This window comes from Myotis yumanensis, unplaced genomic scaffold, assembly GCF_028538775.1.
Source record: "Myotis yumanensis isolate MYYU_CA2020_CCGP unplaced genomic scaffold, mMyoYum1.0.hap1 SCAF_3, whole genome shotgun sequence".
NCBI classification, from domain to species: Eukaryota; Metazoa; Chordata; class Mammalia; order Chiroptera; family Vespertilionidae; genus Myotis; species Myotis yumanensis.
The window spans coordinates 100,007,979-100,020,566 of NW_027223754.1; the positions used below are offsets into that span (position 1 = coordinate 100,007,979).

Consider the following 12,588-nt stretch of genomic DNA (forward strand, 5'->3'; position numbering starts at 1 on the left):
GAAGATAACTATATGACCATTACTCAAGCTATGCTCTACTTTAAAATGCTCATGTCGTCCAACTTCTCATAGTCATGTAAAAGGAAAGTTTTTAAACAACCTTTTGATAGTTATTCAACCTACAATTCTTCAATAACTTTGAGAGCTAAATGCCATTTTTCAAGTAAATGTGGTCAAAATGAATAATTTCAAGCATATTGATCTCTGTCTTTGGATATGCGATGTACTATTTTGTTCACAATGTGTATAATGCCAACACAAGGCACTGTAAACACTGCTGATTTCTATCTCATTTCAATTTCCTGTGACCATTTGCAGCAAATCCTAAAGCAGCCAATGAGAGGCACACATTCAGACCTGTAGGAAACAGACTTTCTAATAGCATTTCCCTTGGATATCTGAGAACCATAGTCAAACCTTCCTGGGGTGTTAGAGTTTTTGGCCTGTGTTTACTATTAGGTCCTCCCTTGTTTGTAGTTTCATTTGCAGGGTCTCTCTGGGGTTCCACTCTTTGTCAATCCTTGGTGACACTACCCTGACACATCCAGGAGCTATAAGACTTACAGTAGTAAGGTGGGAGAACAAAACATTATTTAAAGTCCCTAAATGCAAATATGTGTAGGTTCCAGATAGTTTTTCCAATTAATCTCTTATTTCCAAATAATCACTTGGCTGTAGTTTTAAGAATGAAATTTCTATAACAATTTGATAATAAGCATTAAGTATGAATGAGGTACTACCTTGGTCGTCAGTGCTTACTCTGTCTGTAAGGCTTGACAACATAGGTGACTTAAGAGGGACATTGTAATTATGAAGGAAGATGGACTGAGGGTCTTCAATAGCAGTGTCAGAAGCTCCAATCTTATGCTCAGGTTAAAAACATGTTCTTTGCATTCAGAACTTACTGTCTATTTTACCACTCTATTTCATTCTGATTCCAACCATGACCCTGTTCATCTTTACATTCAAGACACAGCTCCCCTACCCAGCTTTCTTGGTCAGTGTTGGTGTCATCTTATCCAACCTCATACAGGCCATTTTCATTCTACCTGCATAATCTGTATTGTCCCTGTATATACTAGTTAGCATATAGAATGTACATAGAAAATGAGTAAGACATAGTCATTCCCTCAGGCAAAAAACTGTGAACAATTAACCCTAAAGAGCATATTTCCTAAAGTGTGGGTTGTTAATAGTTTCTGTGCAAATAGACTTGGGAAATACTGAGTTTATCAGATATAGACAGGTGACTTCTGAAAACGCTTAATGTGCTAATGTACATCACAACTCCAAAAAAGAGATAGAAAGATCCAGTATTTTCCAAAATTATTTGATTTCAGAACTCTTTTCTCATACAGCAACCATAGGTGAAAAGAACTCTGGGAATACACAAAGCAAAGAACAGTTACCCACTCTCCTTGTAGGCAGCATTATTTCTCTAGCTGTTTGTTTTTTTGTGTTGTTTTTACTAATGCAAACATTTATAATGGGCCTACTCTGTGCCAGGCTCTGTGCCAAACATTTGATGACAAATTTCTGATAGATGAAAAGTATTGTTTTCAAAAGGAAATTGTCCTTTCTTTCTATGTATTCTCATCACTTGCATTTTAGAACATCAGATTGCTAAGCAGATTGCATTCATATATGTGTGCATGTTCTATGCTACTGCTAAGTGAACAAATAATACAGGGTGGATCAAAAGTAGATTTACAGCCCTAGCCAGTTTGGCTAAGTGGATAGAATGTTGGTCAATAGACTAAACTGTCCCAGGTTCAATTCTTGTCAAGGGCACGTACCTCATTTGCCGGCTCGATCCCTAGCCCTGGTCAGAGCGTATGTGGGTGGCAACCAATTGATGTGACTCAGATAAATGTTTCTCTCTCACATTGATGTTAGAGAGAGTCCTTTCCACTCTCTCTAAAAATCAGTGGAAAAATATCCTCGGGGGATTACCAACAACAAAAAAGTAGATTTTTAGTTGTGAGTACACAAAACAGAGTTTATTCTTGTATTATTACTGAGGCCTGATGCATAAAATTCATGTAAGAATAGGCCTTCCTTCCCCGGCTGCCGGCACCGGCTTCCCTCTGGCACCTGGGACCAAGGCTTCCTTCCGGCACCCGGGATCCAGGCTTCCCTTGCAGCCCCAGCTTGGTCTGGAAGGTCATCTGGAAGGACGTCTGGAAGGATGTCCAGTCTAATTAGCATATTACACTTTTATTATTATAGATTATACTAGAGGCCCGGTGCACAAAATTCATGCACTTGGGGAGGGCTCAGCCCGGCCTGAGCCCTCTTGCAGTCTGGGAACCCTCGGAGGAGGTCCAACTGCCTAAACCAGCAGACAGACATCCTTAGCACTGCTGTGGAGGTGGGAGAAGCTCCCGCCACCACCACTGCACTTGCCAGCCATGAGCCCAGCTTCTGGTTGAGAGGTGCTCCCTGCTGTGGGAGTGTACTGACCACCATGGTTCAGCTCCTGCATTGAGCATCTACCCCCTGGTGGTCAGTGCACATCATAGCAACTGGTCATTCCACCGTTCGGTTGATTTGCATATTAGCCTTTTATTATATAGGATTATTTTCCATACAAAAAATTGTAAGCCTACTTTTGCCCCACCTTGTATTATCAAGACTATAACTCACATAAGCAGGTTGTCAGCCAACTGCTTTCCAACATGTACCAATGACCATCCTCCAAACAAAGAACAGAATAGACAACCATCCAGCTTGGACAGTTTAGTTATAATTCTGTTGGAAAGTGGGAAATGAAACATAATGAACTTCTGATGTTGCTTCCAAATCCTGGATTCCAAGAACATAAAAGAAATGTGGTGATTGCTAAGGAAAAGTAACTGTCATCACCCAGTACAAAACAATAAGGAAAAGTCATTTCAGTCTCAAGCAACATGTATTCATTTACCTCTCAATGTTCAGTGACTGAAATCAAAGAATTTGTTGAACTATCAGAAACTGTGATGTTTTCTGTGTTCTCTGCTCTGGTATCATTTAGCAATTTCTCTGCTCACAACCTCCCACTAGAGAAAGTGGGTATGGTCAGTAGATGAAATTCAAATTTATAAAACTCCTTCTTGTTAGAAGCCTTGGTAAAAGACTTGATAGCAGAAGTGCCTTCAACACAAGTTTACAATAAAGAAGGATTTAGAATAACCTGTGCACTTCAGTTATCTATACTCACTCTGTCATTGATCTAAAGGTAGCTATACTATATTCACTATACACTAAAGGTAGCTATAGTGTAACAAAAAAGAATCACAGAGAAGCACTTACAACCATTTTCTCCAGCACACTGGTGTGCTGCAAGGATTTTTAAAACATGCAATACCTGACTATTTAGTCAGGGCACTGACTTCTTTTCCCTTAGACTGTCAAAAAAAAAAAAATGACAATAGCCAACACAATAGCCATCATGTGAATGAATAAAAATTATACCTATTTTGCCCTGGCCGTGTTGCTCAGTTGGTTGGAGCATCGTCCTGTACACCAAAGGTTTAGGGTTTGATTCCTGGTCAAGGCACATACCTTGGTAGGTTGTGGGTTCAGTCCCTGGTTGGGGCACATACTGGAGGCAACTGATAGATGTTTCTCTCTCACATTGATGTTTCTCTCCTTTTCTCTCTCCCTTCCTCTTTAAAATCAATAATAAACATATCCTCAGTCGGGGAACCAAGATGTCAGCATAGGTTAATGCTGGTACTCGGATTCTCCCACAACCACATCAAAATTACAACTAAAATACAAAACAACTATCATGTAGAACCGCCAAAAATCTGGCTGAATGGAAATCCTGAAACTAGAGAAGTAAAGAAGCACATTGAGACTGGAAGGAAGGGTGGAGGTGTGGAATGGCTGGTCTTACACCCACTTGTGGTGTGTTTTTAATCAGGAGGGATATCTTAGTTAAGGAGGCCTCCAGGGAGGAGGAAAGGGTCCCAGCCCTACACCAGACCCCTCAACCCACTGTTCCTGAGCCAGGAAGAGAAGTTCCCATAACTTTGAGCTATAAAAACCAGTGGTGATTGTGGCTGAGTGACACAGAGACTACTGGAGTCCCAGGAAGTTTCTCTTAAATATCCAGCATATGGACCTACTTGGACTCACTCCTTCTGGGCTCCAGCACTGTGTCAGCAGCTTGAAAGAATCCAGGGACATGTGGGAAGGAACTAAATTTTCTGGTATCAAGGCAAGGACTTTAGAGCAACTTTCTCCTAGCCAAAAAGAGATGACTGAGTCCCCATCAACCTGGCCCACACAGTTCTTCCCACCCTAGTGATTCCCTGAGATCCCATCCCCCCAATTTTCAGCTCCACCCAAGTTGTTTGCAGTGTCTTTTACATATGAATGGCCTGTGCTGGCTCAGGCTTCAGACTTTCCTAAAATCTCTCAAACAAGCAGCAGCTAGACGCATGTGTCTCCTACCTCTCTATAAGTGGTCCCAGGCCTGGCACTAGCAGCAGCTTGCCAAGATTCACAGCTTGGACTCTCTTGGGCATCTTTAAGCCCAACACAGGTTGCAGTCATCTGTAGAGTGCTCTGTAGCTCATGCCAGGTGGTCCCAGGCAGAGCACAGGCAGTGGCTGACTTTGCACCTCCCAAGAGGCCCTAGAGCCAGTACACCTGGTGGACAGCTTCAGACCAACACTAGATTACAACTCTACTGTATCCATGAACAACACACTCAAGGGGTGGACTCAGTGAACACCAAAGCCCCACTGAAGCAAGTCCTGCTCTATGGGGGTGTCTTCTGCACAGCAACTCTTCCACTGTAGTGGCAACTGGTCCTCACAGCCAGTTGGCATGGAGGTCAATTCCTCCCAGTGACAACAACAGCAATCAAGGCTCAACTACAACAGGACAGTGCACACAGCCCACACAGGGGTGCAGCTAGAGTGCCAAGCTCAGGTGACTGGGGAGGTTGAGTCACTGGACCCTATAGGACACTTACTACACAAAGCCACTCTACCAATTTCAGGAGACATATCAGCTCTACCTAATACATAGAAACAAACACAGGGAAGCAGTCAAAATGCAGAGACAAAGAAACATGTCACAAATGAAAGACAGAAGAAATCTAAAAACAAACAAACAAAACACACACACACACAAAAAAACTAAATGAAATGGAAGCAAACAAAGTGCTAGCTATAGAGTGCAAAACTATGGTTATAAGGATGCTCAAGGATCTTAATGAGAGCTTCAAGGAACTTAGTGAGAATGTTAAGGTACTTTGTGACAATTTCAAGAAAATTAGTGAGAACATCAAAGACATGAAAAAGGACTAGTCAGAAATGAAGAATACACTAATTGAAATGAAGAACAGTTTACAGGGAATCAACAGTGGAGTAGAGGATGCCAAGAATCAAATCAGTAATTTGGAATATGAGGAAGCCAAAAAACACCCAATCAGAAGAGCAAAAATAAAATAGAATTCAAAAATATGAACATAGTGTAAGGAGCCTCGGGACAACTTCAAGTGTACCAGCATTTGTATCATGGGGGTGCAGGAAGGAGAAGAAAGAGAGCAAGATATTGAAACCCTATTTGAAGAAATAATGACAGAAAACTTCCCCAACTGGTGAAAGAAATAGACATACAAGTCCAGGAAACCCAGAGAGTCCCCAACATGAGGAACCCAAAGAGGCCTGCACCAAGACACATCATAATTAAAATGCCAAAGGTTAAAGACAAAGAGAGAATCTTAAAAGCAGCAAGAGAAAAGCAGTTAGTCAGCTACGAGGGAGCACCCATACAACTGGCAGCTGATTTCTCAACAGAAACTTTGCAGTACAGAAGAGAGTGGCAAGAAATATTGAAAGTGATGAAAAGCAAGGACATATAACCAAGATTACTCTATCCAGCAAAGCTATCATTTAGAATTTAAGTCAAATAAAGAGCTTCACAGACAAGAAAAAGCTAATGGAGTTCATCACTATCTATCTAACCAGTATTACATGAAATGTTGAAGGGTATTCTTTAAGAAGAAAAAGATAAAAAAGATAAAAATTATGAACAATAAAATGGCAATGAATAGATATCTATCAACAATTGAATATCAAAATAAATGAACAAGGAATCTAATGAACAAAAAAAACCCTGATGAATAAAACAGAACCCAAGGTACGGAAACATGGAACAGACTGATGAATCTCAGAGGGAAGTGGAGAAGGAGTCAGGAAGAGGTTAACCAAAGAACTTGTATGCTTATGTCTATTACACATGGACACAAACAATAGGGTGAAGGCCTGGGGTGGCGTGGGATCTGGGTGGAAGAGGTCAAGGGGAGGAGGTCAAAGGAGGGAACATCTGCAATACTCTCAACAATAAAGATATTTTTTTAAAAAAACATATCTTCAGGTGAGGATTAAAATATACCTATTATTGTGTATCAGATTGGCAAACGATATACATTTTTTGGTGTACTGCAGAATTTTAGTAATTAGTTTATGTGTGCCATGAGATGAAAAGGTTAAAAATCACTGTCCTAGGCCAATTATAATTTGTGAATTTTCCCTTACCAGCGGTCCTCAACCTGTGGGTCGCGGACAATGAAAATACAACCTGCATATCAGATATTTACATTACGATTCATAACAGTAGCAAAATTACAGTTATGGAGTAGCAACGAAAATAATTTTATGGTTAGGGGTCACCACAACATGAGGAACTGTATTAAAGGGCTGCGGCATTAGGAAGGTTGAGAACCACTGCCTTAGGCATTACTGTACTTTCTGATATCAAAGGATTAGAAAAGGTAGAGAAATGTAAAACAGTGTTTTGAATAATGATCTGATTTTTACTTATCTATGCAGTGTTATTCCTTTTAAATTTCAGATTCTCAGAATTAAATATGATAACCAGCTTTCAAAAAAGTTCCACTTATGGATAAAGAAAAAACATGCTCTTCCCTGGCCAGTATGGCTCAGTTGGTTGAGCACTGTCCCATGCACCGAGAGGTTGCTGGTTTGATTCCAGGTCAGGGCACATGCCCAGCTTTCAGGCTCAATCCACAGTAGGGATCATGCAGGAGGCAGCCCATCAATGTTCCCTTTCTCTCACTCTCCCTCTCCTTTTCCCTCTCTATAAAATCAATATAAACATTTAAGAAAAAACACAAACATGCTTCTTGCTACAAGGAGATAGTGACAGTTAACCTATTCTTTTATTAAATCTCTGCACACATGTTGGAAGCATCCATCAAAATTTGCAAAGACACAGATATCAAGTTTGAGAAAAGAGAGAACTCCAACTTATCTTCTAGACTTATACTTATTCTTTTCAGAAAAAAAAAAGGCTGTTCTTTCCTACTAGTGTGGTTTTTGGTATGATTTTTTTCCCCATTAGGTGTCCTCTCCTACCTAACTCTTTGCCTATTGAAATTCTTGCTCTAACTCAAAGCTCACTTGAAGATTCAAGCCTTATCTTCTCTATCCACTCTAATACAAAGTGACTCACCTTTGCTGTGAACCCTTAGTGATCATTCAATAAATGTTTATTGAACACCTATTATTTGCCAGCCACTGTGCTAGGCCTTGAAAATACAACTGCCCTTATCCTTAACCTATTTTTTTCTAGTGTATATGTGTACAGACTCACACTCCAAAGAATTCCTATCATACGGCTGTGAATTAGTAATACAGCAGAGTACTATGTATTAGCTTCCAGTGGTTTTGTCACAAGCTTGAAAGCAGTTGGATGAGTTGCAGCCCTTTCTCTGCCACCACCACTGAATTGGGCAAGTCAGGAAGCCCCAGTCAGCGATCTTGAAACATGTCATATTTTTTAAAAAGATCCTAAATTTAGTACAGGCAGAGACAGTGTCTCCTATTGGGTATGGTTCTTACACAAAACAGAGACATCTTATCTGGCACCATTTCACAAGAGCACAGCCTTGTTGCCAAAGACTAGGTTCTTAATTAAGCCAATTTGACCACTTAGATGTTAATTGATTTGTTCCTCAGTGTATCATATCAACTGTTTTAAAGATTAGATGAGTTAAGACCAGGAGTCAGAAGATAATAAGTCCTCAATAAATTTTAGCTATTTTTTATTAGCCCAAATGTATTTTTACTTCAAAATCAATATAAATCAAATGCATACCTAACACAGGCACACCTTGGAAACATTGCGGATTCAGTTCTAGACCACCGCAATAAAGCGAGTTGCAACCTTTTTGCTGGTGGAGGATCTTGCCTTCAATTTGTAAAAAACACAACCCCTATTAAGCACAATAAAATGAGGTATGCCTCTATAAACAAAAAATTTAAAAAACATAGTATGTAGTTCCTAGGCACTGTACCAAAGGCTTCTTTCCTAAGTAGATGTGGAGAGAATGTAGTCTATGGGTGACCCTTCTCACTTTGGGAAGAGGGATTTTATTAGTATATATTATTTTGGTGAAAAACATACTTTGAATTAGTATCAGGGAATTGGTGCAAAGCTGGAAGAAGTTACTAACATGAAGCTGGTCATGCTTCTGATTTTTATTAGGCTTCCACCAAAAGGATGCTGTGAAAATCATTTGCAAGTAGGTTCACCTGCTCCCACAGGTATATAGAGTCCTATGAACCATTGACTTTACTCAGGGCCTCTTGGGATTTGTCACCAACTTTTAGTTTTTTTGGAACCCAGAGATTTGTATTCCTCTAAGAAAACTGTCTTCTGTCAAAATGCTCCTACATTAGAAAAAAAAAATTATACATATTATATGTATTTCATAAAGGAGGTAATCAGTTTATGGCCTGCAATGCTTAATAATCTATCAATTTTCAATTCTAACTGCTGCTATGATTATTATAGGAAATCTAACTCCATATAAAAACATCCCATTTACTGCATCAGAGTTTATGTCTGATAGTGCTTAGCATAATGCCATACCCACTGTATCTCAAAAAACAGGGTTGATTAGAATTGCCAGATGTGATGAAAAAAGCCCTTGAAAGGAGATCAAAATACCTGGGTTCTGAACCTAGATTTTCCATAATCATTGTAATACTTATGTTACTTAATTTCTGTTAGTGATAATTTCTGTATTAGTTCTCATATGTTTTACCACAATAATTATATGATGAAGATATAAAGGAAAGATGAAAATTCTTATGGTGTGATATAGCAATAAAAATAGTAATATACATCACTACATCTAATCCTCTCTGCTACGAAGAAGACAGACTCTATTTGGCAATAGTTTGATGTAATTACTATCCCTATTTTACAGATTAAAAAATTTACCCAGAATAAACAGAGGTCAGTAGGAATTTGAAACCAAGCCAGTTAGAATTTAAATTCAGATTCTTAATTATTAAGCTGCAGAAAAACAAGTCTATTCAAATACATAGAAACTTATGTTTGTGTATTATAAATTTCAGTTAATGAAACCATTGTAATAGTTTATAGTAAAAAATGTTTAATAAATTTTTTAATGAAAATTTAATTCTTTGACTCAAAACCAAAATAAAACACACCATATTCAGTGTTCTGACTCTCCTTACTTGAAATCTGAATTTACATATTTTCCATTTAACTTGTCATTACACACACTCCTCCTGGGAGACTAAGTTGCTTACAGGAAGAAATAAAAACACAGAGACAAATATGGACTTCCTCTCCTCTGACTTCCGGTTTGCGTTGCTCTGCAAGGGCAGAGATTCAAACAAAAGCAATAATAGCATCTGCTATTTCTGAAGCAGGACTGTGGAATCCATTCCCTCTCATTGTAATGAGATCTCCATGGTGACGCTGATGTCAGGGAGCTGGGCAAGATTTCAGCAGTGCCCACAGGGCAATATTTTCTTTACAAGAGCGCCCTCTACCAACAAAACACGGGATATCTTTGCAGTCAGGTCCTCTTTTGTTCCGAGCCACAGTCATTATGACTTCATCAGGTGTCTCTCAAGATGTTTAGAAAATAAAATATTTTACTATTATCTTTTTAAACAAACAATTGCAAAAATAAAAGCCAAGAAATTCAGTCCACTTATTGGAATAGTGGAATTCTCGAGTATGACATATCTTTTCAATTTTAATTTTCTTTTAAAAATCTTTATAATTTCTCATTCTTAAAATAAAAAAGGCTTAAATGTTCTGTTATCCACACATTAACGAGATACTTTTTACCAAAAAGAAATGATTGTATCTTTGTTTAAAACAGTGGCTCTCAACCTTGGCTGCACATTAGAATCACCTGGGAATCTTTTTAAAATCCTGATTTCTGGGCCTCATCCTCCGGAAATTCTGTTTCTTTGTTACTAATGCTCTCGCCCCACCTCATAACAAAGAAACAGAATTTCCGGAGGATGAGGCCCAGAAATCAGGATTTTAAAAAGATTCCCAGGTGATTCTAATGTGCAGCCAAGGTTGAGAACCACTGGTTTAAAAAAATCCAGTCACCTGTGTTTTTAAGGCACCAGAAATCAACTTTCTTCTTTCTGCACAATTTGTAATAAGACCATTATAATTAGTTTTCAGTAAAAACTTGGCACACATGGGTCACCTCATCCTGCCAAACTTCATTTTGAGGTTTCTCTTCCAATTTCATTCCATACTTGGTTTCTTTTCTCCACTCAGCATTGAGCATTGTTATGCCAATAGATAATATGTCAATAATTTTTCTGTTCTATGAGCACATAATCCCATACATTCCTGGTTCTAAAATATATTAACACTAGAGGCCTGGTGCATGACATTCATGCACTGGGGATGGGGGGTCCCTCAGCCCGGCTTGTGGCCTCCTTCAATCTGGGACCCCTCAGGGGATGCCCCCACTTAGGTGGGGAGCGGGCCTAAGCCAGCAGTTGGACATCCCCCAAGGGGTCCTTAGTGCTGCCACAGGGGAGGGAGAGGCTCCCACCACCATCGCTGCACTAGTCAGCAGTGAGCCCAGCTCTGGCTGAGCAGTGCTCCCCCTGTGGGAGTGCACTGACCACCAGGGGACAGCTCCTGCATTGAGCGTCTGCCTCCTGGTGGTCAGTGTACATCATAGCAATTGGTCATTCCGCCGTTCGGCCAATTTGCATATTAGGGTTTTATTATATAGGAATACTTATAGCCAAATATTAGGAATATATTATGTTGTCATAAAAATTCATTACCCAATGTTCCTTTATTACCTTTTATTTCGCTGATGATAAACTTATGCAAATGATAACATTTACAACCCTTTTTCTAGATAGACATTTCTGATAAAAAAAAAGTCTTTAAAAAAACTCTGTTTTTTTTATTATATTTATTTTTTTTTAATATATATTTTATTGATTTCAGAGAGGAAGGGAGAGGGAGAGATAGAAATATCAATGATGAGAGAGAATGATAGGATGCCTACTGCACGCCCCCTACTGGGGATCGAGCCCACAATCCAGGTATATGCCCTGACTGGGAATGTAACCATGACCTCCTGGTTCATAGGTCGACACTCAACCACTGAGCCGTGCCGGCCAGGCAGGAAGTTACAGTTTTTATTTTATTTATTTATTTTTTTGGTAACTCTGCACTCCTTTCCACAGAGGCTGCAGCAACTGTATTCCCACACGAGGGTTCCCTTTTCTCCACTCCCTTTTCTCCTCACCAACACTTGTTGTTTCTTGCTATATTGATGATTTCTTAATTTATTGATGATGGCCATTCTGACAGGTGTAAGGTGATATCTCATTGTGGTTTTAAGTTGCCTTTGTCTGATAACTACTAATGTTGAGCATCTTTTCATATATCAATTGGCCATCTGTATGTCTACTTTGGAAAGCTGTTTATTCAGGTCCTTTAACCATTTTTTTAATTGAATTTCTTGGGGGTTTTTTGGTAATGAGTTGTGTAAGTCCTTTATAAATTTTAGATATTAACCTTTTATCAGATGTATAATTGGTGAATATGTTCTCCCACTCAGTGGGTTTTCTTTCCATTTTGTGGATGGTTTCCTGCGCTGTGCAAAGAACTTTTAGTTTGAGATGAACCATTTGTTTATTTTTTTTTCCTTCCCTCGCTCAAGGCTATTTATCAGAAAAAAATATTGCTACAAGGTCCAAGATTTTATTGCCTAGATTTATTTCTAGGATTTTTATGATTTTGAGTCTAACACTTAAGTCTTTTATCTACTTTTAGTTTATTCTTGTATGTGGTGTATATTTATCCATTTTGAGTTTATTCTTGTTGATGGTCTAGTTTTATAGTTTTGCAAGTGTCTGTCCACTTTTCCCAACACCATTTATAGAATAGACTATTGTTACCCCCATTTTATGTTTTAGCCTTCTTTGTCAAATATTAACTGATTATAAAGGTATGGGTTTATTTTTGGACTCTCTATTCTGTTCCATTGATCTATAAGTCTGTTTTTATGCCTCTATTATGCTATTTTTATTACTATAGCCTTGTGGTATAGTTTGATAACAGGTAGAGTGATTCCTCCAATTTTGTTCTTCTTTCTCAAGAATGCTGTTGCTAGTCAGGGTTTTTTGTGTTTCCATATACATTTTTGGAATATTTATTCTAGTTCTGTGAAATACACCATTGGAATTTTGATAGGAATTGCATTGAATCTATAGACTGCTTTGGATAGTATGGACATTTTAATGGTGTTAA

The 12,588-nt window shown here is 38.8% G+C and overlaps 1 protein-coding gene across 2 annotated transcripts in view; it reads right to left on the reverse strand.

Moving 5' to 3' along the window:
- DCLK1 (doublecortin like kinase 1) overlaps nt 1-12,588 on the reverse strand; it is a 539,423-nt gene that overhangs the window by 255,564 nt on the left and 271,271 nt on the right. The window lies entirely within an intron of this gene.